Raw genomic sequence first — 12,751 nt, forward strand, 5'->3', positions numbered from 1 at the left:
AATTTGGATGTGGCCAGTTGCAAAACACACATCCTTCCTCAAAGGCTGTCAGAACTTCTTGGGACTTGTAGCCACCAGAAAGTAAAAAAATATAGAACAGATTTTTCTGACCTGTGATGCTGACAGCCCTTTCTTTAGGAGGGTGTGACAGGCACCATGATGTGGGTTTCCTCAAGGAGAGTAACTGAATGAGAGTTTTTTTTTTCCTTTTCCTTCTTTTGGAAGAACCATGCCCATTTATTTAAGTGAACAATGATATGAGCCTTCCCATTCCATTTCAGAAGAAACGTGGAGTTATGATTACTTAAAAAAACACATTTTCTACAACACAAAGTGCTGTTCTGCTCATGGAGATATTTATAGAAGAAATTAACACAACTTCTTGATAAATCTGTTGGATTACAAAGTGATGTGGCTGGCAAATGCAGGTTCCCTTTTAAGCTGTTTGAGGATTTCTGTCATAACAAACATTGTCCCCAAATGCTGGCACCCTTTCCTCTAGCAAATTTTTGAGCAGTGCTGGAACACATTCTGATATGATTCCCTTTCATTTCTGACACCGTTATGTCATTTCGTGGATTCGCGCTGACAGCATTTCATTTCGACATCATTATAGCATCTCAACTGACTTTCCACACTGAGCACACCAAGCGAGTTTTGTGATGATACTATACTAAGAACAGTTAGAATAAATAGGTTATTAACACAATTGCTGGGAAAAAAAATGCTGAAAATAACTATTGTGAATGTGAGTGGGTTTCCTTTTTTTTTTTTTTTTTTTTTTTCCCCAGCCATTGCAAATTTTGATGCTTTCTTTTTATTTTTAATTAGCTGAATATTCTGGGTAAGGTGAAGGTAGCCATGAGCTTCAGGTTGTAGTGTGTTGTTGGTGCACAGCAGTGCACCAAGTGAGCAGCACGCCCAGCACCCCAGCATCCCCTGTGACAGGGGGAAATACCATGGCGAAAGAAAAAAAAAAAAAAAAGAAGCAAAAATCCCAAACCAAAAAATCCACAAACCAGCACATCTCTTTTTATGCCTCTCAGTGCTGTAGCTTACAGATTGATCACCTTGCAAGTCATGATATGATGTGGGGACACCAGTCCCACCTGTGGTGCTCTTGCAGTGACATTCAGCTCCCAATGCAGTGAACCTTGGGTGTATCAAAACGTACAGAGTTCAGAAAGTCTCCATGTGTTAGATCATACTTCCATAAGGGAGATGCTTTAATTCCATCGTCACACTTTTATAAACATCATCACACACAATTTTTTTTTTTTCTAATTGGAACATTTGTGTTGGCGAGAATATCCAGAGCATGCTTAAGAAGTGAGATAGATCAGCATATTCCCTGCCATTTTAAAATAGCCATCCTCTGCCTTGGTTACTGCATTTGGCACAACAAGCAGGGTCGGTCACTTCTTCACAATCTTTTGCAGGAGTGTGAACTGCCTGATATCTGTAGTATGTAAATACCTTGGTAGCATTTTTCCTCGGGTTAAACGAGGTAATGAATAGTATTACCTCCCCTGACTGAGATGGAGGGATGAAACAGAGCAGACTTGCTGGAGTCCAGATGCATGTCAGCTCCCTGGGCTCCCTCACCCATCCCACCAGTGCCTCTGCCTCTTTGTGGGTGTCCACACCTTCCCTTTGCTTATATGTGCCTGCTTGACAGTATCACGCTGTAATAAAGTTGCTGGTGGCCTGAAAATAGGGTGTAATTGAGAGTCAAAAAGTTCCTGATGTGGCAGGCAGGTGGGTCAGGGAGCAGGAGTGAGAGGAATCAGGTGGGCAAGCAGGGAGCTGGAATACTGCATCTCAAGACTGTGGCTGCATGTTTCTTTTCATATTTTAGTGAATCAAAAAGTCATCTGAGGGCAACTCTAAATCCTCTCGCTGAGATGAGCAATCCCAGCTAAATGTGTGGGTCTGGAGGTGCATCAGACGAGGCCCGGTCTCAGCTGGGCAGGGCAGGGCCTTCAGGCATCCTTCAGACAGCGAGAGGCACCCGTGTGTGACAGGAACGTGGCAGATGTAGGGAAATATAACATCCCCTGTCACTTGGCTGATGGGCAATCACATATTTCACAGAATCACAGAATTTTCTAGGTTGGAAGAGACCTCAAGGTCATCGAGTCCAACCTCCAACCTAACGCTAACAGCCCTCCACTAAACCATATCCCTAAGCTGTACATCTAAGCGTCTTTTGAAGACTTCCAGGGATGGTGACTCCACCACTTCCCTGGGCAGCCTGTTCCAATGCCTCACAACCCTTTCTGTAAAAAAGTTCTTCCTAACATCTAACCTAAAACTCCCCTGGCTCAACTTAAGCCCATTCCCCCTCGTCCTGTCACCAGGCACGTGGGAGAACAGGCCAACCCCCACCTCTCTACAGCCTCCTTTAAGGTATCTGTAAAGAGCAATAAGGTCACCCCTGAGCCTCCTCTTCTCCAGGCTGAACAATCCCAGCTCCCTCAGCCGCTCCTCGTAGGACTTGTTCTCCAGGCCCCTCACATTTTGTCATATGTGTTTCATGTTGAGCATCCTTCTGCTTGCCCAGGGATAAGACTTGGTGATCTGGACAGCCAAAGAGGTCCTCAGGCCTGAAAAGGGTTTTGGTGTTTCCACAAGCAAACAAGTGGGCAAACCTCTCTTCTTGCATCTCCCTTAGGCAAGGGAAGAACATCATTCATCACGGCATAATCTCAGGGTTTTCCCGTGGTAGCAAAGCTTGAGCAAGGAGAGATTCATGGGATGGAGTCCGTCCTTTCCACCCCACGCAGGCTCCTCTCAGCTGCCTCACCCCAATGCAGCTGTGCAGCGCCCAGCCTCCAGAAAACCTGATTCATGGCTTTACCCACAGCCTGCTGCCAGCAAGCACAAGATTTCCATTGACTTCACTCCCTCAGAGGCCGGCCTCAGGGACTCAGAGCACGCTGCCAAAGGCCAGGTCTCTGCTGAAGCTCTCCAGGGTGTCCCATGTCACCAGGACTGGCGTCACGTTGCTGGTTGCCACCAGCGAGGATCCAGGCCCTCTGTGCAGTTTCGGGTGTGATGCCGTGAGCTGAATTCACCCCCGGTTCATCTTGGGCTTGTTCTCTAACTGGAAAAATGAGATTCTGTAATCGAGACTGTAGCTTTGTAGATACCAAAGGCAGTTTAAATTAATTAAGTTTGTGAAAAGATGGTTAAAAATAGCACCTAAAATGGTGTCTCAGGAGCTTTTGCTGATAAAAAATATGTCAGACTTTCCGGGAAACCCTACCTCTGGGATGGATGCCAAGAGAGGCTCGATTGCTACCATATTTTGACCTCGGATGGAACTTTCTAATTACATCACAAATATTATTATATCATGCAAATTAGGAAGCTGTTAACGTAGTCCAGGATGAAATAGCTGCAAAATAAAAGGCCGCAGTGACTTTTCGGAAAGTCTGAAAAGTTTTGAAGTGTAACTCCTCAATTCCGTCTCTTCAAATACCGAAGAGCAGATTCCCCACGGCAAAGAAAGCTGATTCCTTAAAGAAGCTGGCTCATCCAGGAGACATAATTTCTGCCCTCCTCTGCTGGCATCTTTTGTCATAATCTATTAACAATGATTTGTGTCCTGCTGAGAAAGCTGTGTTTGTATAATGCCATTGGCACTATCTTGGCTGAGACCAAGGGTGTTCTGGCTAGTTAGTCACAGCTATCAAATGCTTGAACTTCATTTTCACTCTTTTCTGGCTAAGCATCTTTAACAAATATTTTGCCTCGGGCTAGAAAAAGTCCTAAATAGTCAACAGCATTGTTTGCAGGACTGGACACGCATTTGCAGCCAGACGAATATGCCTGACGTGCTCTTGTGGTGGAAACACAATGACATCTGCTGGCCGCTTCGGATGGCTGTAGGAGTGCTTGCATGAGGCTTACAAAACAATCTGTGCAGATTCGCCTCTGCGAGGAAAGGGGATGTCATCACTCTGGGAGGCAGGATAATAAATCAGAAGAATATCTGTAAATACTCCAAGTCAAACAATGGAAACTGTGCAAGACATAAAATACAAGGTATTTTACTCATGCATTGTTTGTTTACTGTTATTTAAAAACAACAACCACCAAAAAAACAAAACATTGGCCAAATCCTCAGATGGTGCAGGGTTTCTCTATTGTCTTTGGAATTGGCTGTCAGATGAAAAAAAAGGAGTTAAAGCAACTTACACTGGGTGTAACCACAAGAAATCCACCAAGAACATCCAAAATGCACACACGCACCTCCTCCACTGCTCTTGAACAAGAGATACGTGCAAGCACAGGTCTCTGATATCCCCAAATGACACAGTCCTGGTTTCTGCACCGCACTGCTATTACCGTGTTTTTCTCTTACCGTGATGCAATCTTTGTAAGTCTTGTGCAGAAAATTATACATAATATACCACAAACATACGGTTCTCCAGCAGTAAGGTGTTTCTCTTGCAAATAATGTTATTAAAATAAATAAAGGAGGCAACCAAAACATGTCTGTTTCTGAAAACGTGAATGCTAATGATAGGAGAGAGAATAGATTTCCTACCAGCTCACACTTTGTATGTTCGAAGTGTATTATTTTGAAATCCCTTGTCTTCCATCAGCCCTGCTCCTATAATTTTAGTTCTGTTGCCTCACCAAGATGATGCAGTTCAGCAGAACTGGCACCTTAGAAAATCATCATATTTGCTTTCTAAAACTGGTAGGCTGTGCCAATTTACCCAGCGAGAGGCACTAGGGTGGAAATATGACACAGCTACGGTATCGGCATAGCATCCAGAAGAGGAGCATACTGTGCAGAAAGGAAGCTTTGGCTCCACTGGAAGTAGGCAAATCAATCCAGAGTTGAGGGGTGCAGCATGGACTAGACTCAGTCCAGGGCTGTACAGGCTTCTAGGTGGTGAGAAGAAAATCTAAGCTGTCCAAAAAATGGCCAAATATTGTACCCTGGAGCAAGGTCAGCAAAGATGAGCTGTTACAAAGCTCTGCATTAAAAGCAGCCACCCTAACCCAGGATGACTGGAGGACAAGTTACATATAGATTTCACCAGGAAACAAGAACAGGCTCAAAATGGAGCATCACCTTGTTGGCTCCATTTATGATACAGGCAAGAAGTCTAAAGCTCTACAATTTTATATGTTTTTCTCTCACTTATATCCCTTACAGAGCAGAAAAGGGAATGTGAGCAAAGGGGTAGGGAACTGACCCTAATGTCACAACCCTACTGCTCAACAATGAGCTTTTCACAGTGCTGTTTTCAAGGAAAAAAAAAAAAAAAAAAAAAGAAAAGAAAAGAAAAGAGAAGGGGAAGTGGAAGAAAAGACAAGGGGATGTGAGAATAAAAGTCAAAATTCAGAAAGGAAAAGAATGATAAGGTGTAAGTAGTCCACTCTGCTGTTATAAAGATTTGGTATTCCTCTGAGCAATAAAAAAAAAAAATCAATGATAAAATAAAAATCTGACATTTCAGATATTACAGAAAGTTCTTACCAGACCATATACAGCATATTTATCCCTCTGTACATCAGAATTGGATATCCCCTGCTTGTCCCATTACAGGGCAGCTTGTAATGGGACAACTGTGGGCTGAATTTCCCTCCTCAGACAATTTCAGTGTCAGAATGTGGCATTTGGTCCCTGACAAGCAGCATTCAGGATGCAGGACGAAACAGGAATGCGTGTATCTGCTAGGCTGCTCGTCTGAATATGCCATCCTGGGTCTCGGTTCTGAATGGCGATATTGTACTGAGAGAAAAAAAATCAAGAGCAAGAAAATGTTTTCCATATTTTCTGATATGTGTAAGTTCTTTAAACAGAGCTATTACGGTTGGCGAACTTTCGTGTTAAGCACAGTGACACCTAATAATGAATAAAACAATAAATCAGATGCAGATTTCTGGTCTGCTGTCCTAAGCTACCACAGCACCCATGCCCTCTGTAAGTGTTCATGCATGTTACTGATTTTCTTGCTGCAGTAACCAAGATGTGGCCTGAATATGTGACACTGGTGTCCCGGGTTGGTGCTAACACAAACCTTAAGATGGCCTCTGCCTTTTACATTTGCAGGTGGGCGTACATCTGTATGTCTCTGAGGTCCACCTGATTATTGTCTTCCAGTGTTTGACCTCCACTTGCATTTCCCATGTACTTGGCTACATACAAACTATTAAGAAAAAAAATATCTGTTCAGAGAATAAAGTTTTTGTGTTTGTTTGTTTGTTTATTTGTTTTCCTTTTCCTTATTTTTCCACCCAAACAAACAAACAAAAAATAAAGTCTGCTGAATCTCTTGACCAGCAAAAGGCCAGTCAGTGGTAACTTTCATTCTCCCTCTGAGATGCATTGCAGTGCCCGGGTTATTTGTTTTAAGGGATGCTGTGACGTCAAGCTGGGAGCTAAAGATAGTAATCGTAAACACAGTTTTTTAACAAACCAAAGACTTGTGGAGATATGTCTATGTTTATCATTTTCGGTGGACAGAGGGGATTTTGGTGTCTCTTTATTACAAATAAACATCTTCCTCTAGGCCAGTGCATCTCAGACAATGCAGCCTTATGCTAGTGCATGGGAGTAGGGTGAGAAAATGATGAGAAATTCATTTCTTATCTGTGCTGTGCCTGTGTTGTGAGAATGATGAAATATGGAAAAGCAGATTAATACTCAAAAAATGTTCATGAATTCTCAGAAAATAAGTTGGAAGGGCTAAGCACCCTGATTAAAAATACAGATGGAAAAGCATTTGTCCTTAGGTGTGCCAGATGACGCTATGGGTATTTAGACAGAGTGGGGAAGAGACCTTTACATTATTATTTTTTTTTCTCTTGTTTTCAGTATGGAGGTCTGCTTGCATGTGGCTGTATAAATAGGCATTTTCTTCACATACGTGTGTACAGCTCAGCCAGAGAGCTCTGCATGCGTAGAGCTGCAGTCTCCATCTGGAGACGTTTTATGGGCAAGTTTTGGTTCTTCACCTTTGGGTGCCCACTTTGAGACACCCTGGAAGAACCCACTTTTCAGGAGCACAGAGCCTTTAGGACGCCGAACTCAGCCAGCAGAAGCGATGAGCATCCTTTTTCCAGCCTTACAGCAACTTCTGGGAAGAGCGGAGACAAAACTCCTCTTGGACAGACAAACCATGGGAACTGAGAGCTCTGCTTTTGCAACTGACCTCTCCTTGGCCCTGGGTAAATGTCTTCATTTTCTTCAGCAAGCAGGCAAAACGGAGACACTTACCCACTGAGGAAGGGAAGATTACTAGGTAGTGAATGAACAAACTGTGGAATGGGTAAACAGCACAGCCATGCTAATTATTCTTAGCAGCTTTTAGTCCTTAAACATGCTTTTTCACCCTGTGGCAATGCTCGGCTGTCTTCCTCTGGTCCTGCAGCGTGGCGCAGTGCCGAGATGTGATTTACCACTGTCTGGAGTTGAAACGGATGGAAAACAAAGCTTTTTTGCTAAATGACAGACCACAAACAGCCATCTTTGACCCTTTCTCGTCCTCCTCCACCCTGAAAAGACCAACCAGAGAAAGGAATACGATGCATGTAAAATATCCCCAGACCTGTAAGCATCTCCCGGTAGGTGGTGTTCAAATGGCTTTTGACTGTTTCAGCATATCTTTAGTTCTCTTTGATTCTTCTGAGGTTAAATGGGTGGTTACTGGCAGAATTATACAAATACAGCGTTCACAGCTCAGCAATCCTTGGATCCAGATTTGGAGTTCAATGTGGGTGGCATAGGAGTAAATGCCAATAAGAAGTCTAGGACAGGGTTTTTACTTACAGAAACTAAATGACTTGCTATAGAGCCTTTGCAAGCTGCTATTAAAGACGCAGAAGTATAGTTTGTAACTGCTAGAGTGTAAGAGGGAAACCTCATTTTTTGTAATGCTGTTTTATTTCCCTCCTTTAATGAACGTTTTAATCTTGCCTTAAGACATATTTCTGTTACTCAACGTCAGTCAGAGACAATCAGCATCTTTCAAGTCTTTTTGCTGCTGGGGCTCTGCTGCTGGAACTTCTTTCAATTCATTTTAGGGTTAAGACTTCAAACCTCAATAACTACGTGCTCTCTTCATTGGGAGAACCTCGAGAGTGTCTGTACATAGATTTTACGAAGCTTGCCATATACTTTACACTGGTCTCGTGGGTAACTTATCACGCGATGACAAGGCATTGTCCGAAATGTTTTTAATAAAAAGCCATCACATTGACACAGCGTGGATTAATACAAAGTTATGCAAAACCTCAAAAACAATATGAGCTATTGGCTAGAGCACTGAACTGAGAACCAGGAATGCCTGAAGTTATTGTCCTGTCTCTGCCACTGTCTTACTGGATGATGGGCGTGCAGTACGTCTCGGTTTCTCAAGTTTCCCATCCGTTGAACGGGGATGTAGGACCGGCAGGCAATCCTCACGTAGCTGAAGGCGCATTTTGAAATGCAAGCATGTAAAGCACTCGGTGAGCATTGAGTATACAAGTACAGGGTACAGTTTATATTGTGGGAACTACTGGCATGAGTTACCAGAAAGAAAGAAAGAAAAAAAAAATCACCAAATTATAAACCTTACAAAAATCTGATTACAAAGTAGAACAGGGAAGTATGGTTTCGGGGCGTTACTTCAGACCGCTACAATAACACAACAGTTTTATGTGCATTCATGCATGCGTGTGCGTGTGCGTGTGCGGGCAAATGTGTGTGTGCTTGGAGGGATGTGGGGGTGTATGTATATGTGTATATGTATATATAAAAATAGGTGTATGCACATATGGGCACACACTAACGGTTCATGGTGCATCTCTTTTGCTTGCACAACAGCCATGTATCATACAGACAATAGCTGAGAGGAATCTACAGCACTTTTGGGCAGCAGGAAAAGGGATTTGTGTTCTAGAATCACAAAAGCAAATCTGGACTTTGCTTTATACTTTTTCCAATTAATCAGTACTGTTAAGTATTTCCTAGTTCGGTAAGTAGAAGAGCTGAGCTCAGGATGAGACCATCATGTATATATATATACACGACAGATATATACAGGACAGTTGCAACCTGTCCTGCAGTCATTGCCATGACTGAGTTTTCAGGACAGTCATATCCCAGTGGATTTCACAGCAACTTGCGTACTAAACGCAGTCCTTCCCATGAAGGCTGAAAAGAAGGGGTATTATCCAAAGACCTGCTAAACCAAAGGACTTCAGACTTGCATGGATAATTTTGCCCCGGGCTCTGATGAGGTATAACAATTTTCCAAACATGTTGGAGATGCCTGTGGATTTTAGTGAACTTTGAAATCCAGCTCTTAAAGGAGCAGCTTTGCTCCCAGGGCATAACTTTGAAAACAGAATGCAGGAAGACAGTAAATGAGTCAGAGCAAAGCCCTCTGGAAGCTGTGAGGAGCACCATTTGATATGTGAAACTGAACAACAGAAAGGATACAACTCCTTTAAAGAATTTCTGAAATATTGATCCCCTCCAGTACAGCTCATGGTGTGCTTGTGTTCCTCCATGCATAAAAACAAATGAAAAAGGATCCCTTGAACACAGTAAGACTTGCTAGATATTAATTCTGGAATATTTTTAAAGGTGAGTTTCATTCTGGGTATCCATTTCTTAAATGACCTGACATGTGAACCACAGACTGTACCCTAGACCTGGGTGGCATGCTCTGATTTCCCAGCGTGACCCAGGAAATGTTTGAATTTCAGCTCTCACAGAAAAATTGGCAGTCTCCAGAATGTTATTTTCAGCAGAAACCGCAGCAGCACATCACTGCACCATAAAACACTCTGCTTGGAAGACACATTGTCAAGGGATTTCAAATATATATATTATTTTAATCTATTCCATTAATTATTGTAAAAATGTTGTAGTGGATATCTGCTCAATAAAAGGATCAGGGGAATAAAGGATGCTGTGACACTTTGTAGCTGCTTTCCCCTGTTGGTGGAAAGTCTCATTTTTTCTTCGGAAGAGACTGTGGCCATCTTACCATCAAACATGTCAGCCTGAAATAGTCAACCTTTTTTTTTCTTTTTTTTTTTTTTTTTTTTTTTTTCTGCCCTTGCTTTTGCAGTTGAAGGGCTTTGTTCTTTCCATAGCACCTAGAGCTGCTCCACAGCATATAAGAAGAAGCCAACATTCAACAATTCAACATTTATTAGTAAAATAAAATCTCAGAGAAGTAGAAAGCAAATACAACTCTCACCAAACAGTGGGGAGTTTGTGATTGCTAACTTGTTTCTCAGGCCAAAAGCTGCTCTTGTGGCACCTTGTAAATAACTTTTGTTTTGGTTTAGGAGAAGCACAAAGCCGTAACTCACAAAGCAAACAGCAATAAAGTCATTATTAAAATCCATATTTCACAGATGTGATCATTTCAATGGCAAGAAATGCAGTGTGTCTTTTGATCACTACCAATCCTGCCTTCAGGTGATTTGGGAGGGGGGTGGAGGGAGGAACTGATGAACAGTGATAGTGCTGTTACATGAAACAGGTTCAAGGAACCCTGACTATTTATGCTAAAGCTGCTTTTTTCATGTGGTATCCTACAGCTCCCTCCTGAATCCCAACCATTAATACCTGACGTTAAATCAACAAGCCACAAAGGAAAATCCTGGCTACCAAGAAATTAATCTCCAAATATTGCCTGATCCAGCAAAGAATCAAAACGGGGTGAATGACCATGGTGATACCCCTCAGTCTGCAGCATGGTGATGACTTTTAGGTTGATCAATGTTTGGTGCTTGTCACTTTGGCCAATGTTTCCAGTGCTTGGTCAATGCTTGGTCAAATTGCCCTGCACAAACCGGATGCATGCGGAGCTCTATCAGAGGGCTAGGAAGAGTCTGAGATATGAAAAATGTTTTGCCAATAGCATATTGTTTATGCCCAAATGCTGAATGCTGTTGGGTTATGCATATTTCATTTTAAACGGCAGACAGCGATTGGGATTCTTCAGATGCTAAGAGCATTTTATAAGCTAATGCTAAGAGCATTTTATAAGCAAATGCTAAGAGCTTTTTATAAGAAAGCCTTGAAGCTGAAAACCCACAGCCTCTAAGGGAAACTCACATCTGAACCCTTGCTTTCACACTGAAGTAAAGCGACAAATCCAAACACCCTCAAAGTGCAACAAAACGCATGTTTGGGTTGCAATTTAGCATCTCAGCTCTCATTGCTGCTGCAAAGCGTGTGGCACAGCACAGCCCCATGCGCCGCCCCTTGCCGATGCGGGCTGCTCGCAGCAGGAGGGCTCGGGCTCTCATGCTTGTGTGACAGGGCTCCTGCTTCACCCCTGGAGTGCAGATCCTTCCGAAAGATATGGGATTTTCAGCCGAGGTTGTTTTACTCGGTGGGGAGAGGGAGGAAAGAGAACACATGTTCCTCCCAGTCCCCTTTGCCACAGTACCGCTGCCAAAACTGCAGCAGCCACACAGAGTGCTGAGGAAACTTTTAAAACTTAATTAGGGAAGAAAGCAAACAAAATAATACTATAGTGTATTTACTTAGAGCTGCAGCGCTGCCAGAGAAACCACATAGCTTGCATTTGTAAGCTGTGCTGCTCATATAAAATACATTTAATTAAACCAGGAGACAGGACAACAAGCTTTCTTCTAGCTTTGTTTAAACACATGTTTATGTTGTGTTTTAAATTCCCCTTGGGTTAATGTGGAGCTGGGCTAAAAGCTTACGAGTGATGTCGGCTGGCAAGTTTTATTTCCTGAGTTTGGACTTGGGGGGCCCTGACTGAGCACCACCTGGGGCTCTCAGCACCCACGGAAGCAGCAGTACCAACAGGGGGCACCGGCCCTCCCCTCCTGACTTTAGGAGGTTAAACTCTTGTTTTGTATTCACACGCATGGTCCTTCCCTGCAGATTTCCAAAACAGTTATTTATTTGCTTTGGCCATCTCCTCCCTTGCTCTGTTTCCTCCCCCATTACAACCATCAACATAACAATTTCTGTGCTCTTTTTGTGCTCTTCTGGAAGGAATTTTAATGTATTTGTGGAAGCATCTTTGCAGGGCTTGAAGTTTTACAATGACTTATTAAGGAGCCCAGGAAAACAAAGCTTTGCCAATGAATGGTGCACTCTTCGTATTGTCGTTGGAATAACAAAACATGCTATTTCAAACTGTAATTATGTGAATTAACAGGAGAATATTGCATATTTCATAGAATTTTAATGCAGTTGAACAAAACAATACATGTGGTAGAATAACCAAATGGATTAATAGTATGTTTGCCATAAAGACTCTTCATAAAAGGAAAAGACACCGAGTGATTCTAAATATTGACATTTTAAATTTCTGTTTGAATTTTCAAAAGTAGAAAGATTGTTTTACAACCCAGGCAATCTTTTACGTGTATACCTTGAATGTTGAAAACAGTAATAGTTTAAGGACAAAAAAAGATGAAAACACAGGTTCTTCGCAGTTCGTCACTCTTCCAGAAGCGCTTATCTCAGAAACATTAGTGGCTCTGTGCTCATGGGCAGGACTTGAGGCCTGGCTCTTGACTTCAGAGAGGAGAGCTGCAGGGAGGAAAATGGGGAGATGGAGAACTTGAGGGTCCGAGTGTCTGTGTTTGAGTCTAGCACTCCTCCTTGGGCTTAAAGGTGCCTAAATTTGTCTCACTGCAAAGCTCTGTTCACACACGTTCAAGTAGAAACTTGGTGGAGTTTGGCAGCTAAAGTCTCTAAGGATTTCCAATACACTTGGCATCTCTCAGGTCTGCA

The sequence above is a fragment of the Aythya ferina genome, assembly GCF_964211825.1.
Source record: "Aythya ferina genome assembly, chromosome: 2".
Lineage (NCBI taxonomy): Eukaryota > Metazoa > Chordata > Aves > Anseriformes > Anatidae > Aythya > Aythya ferina.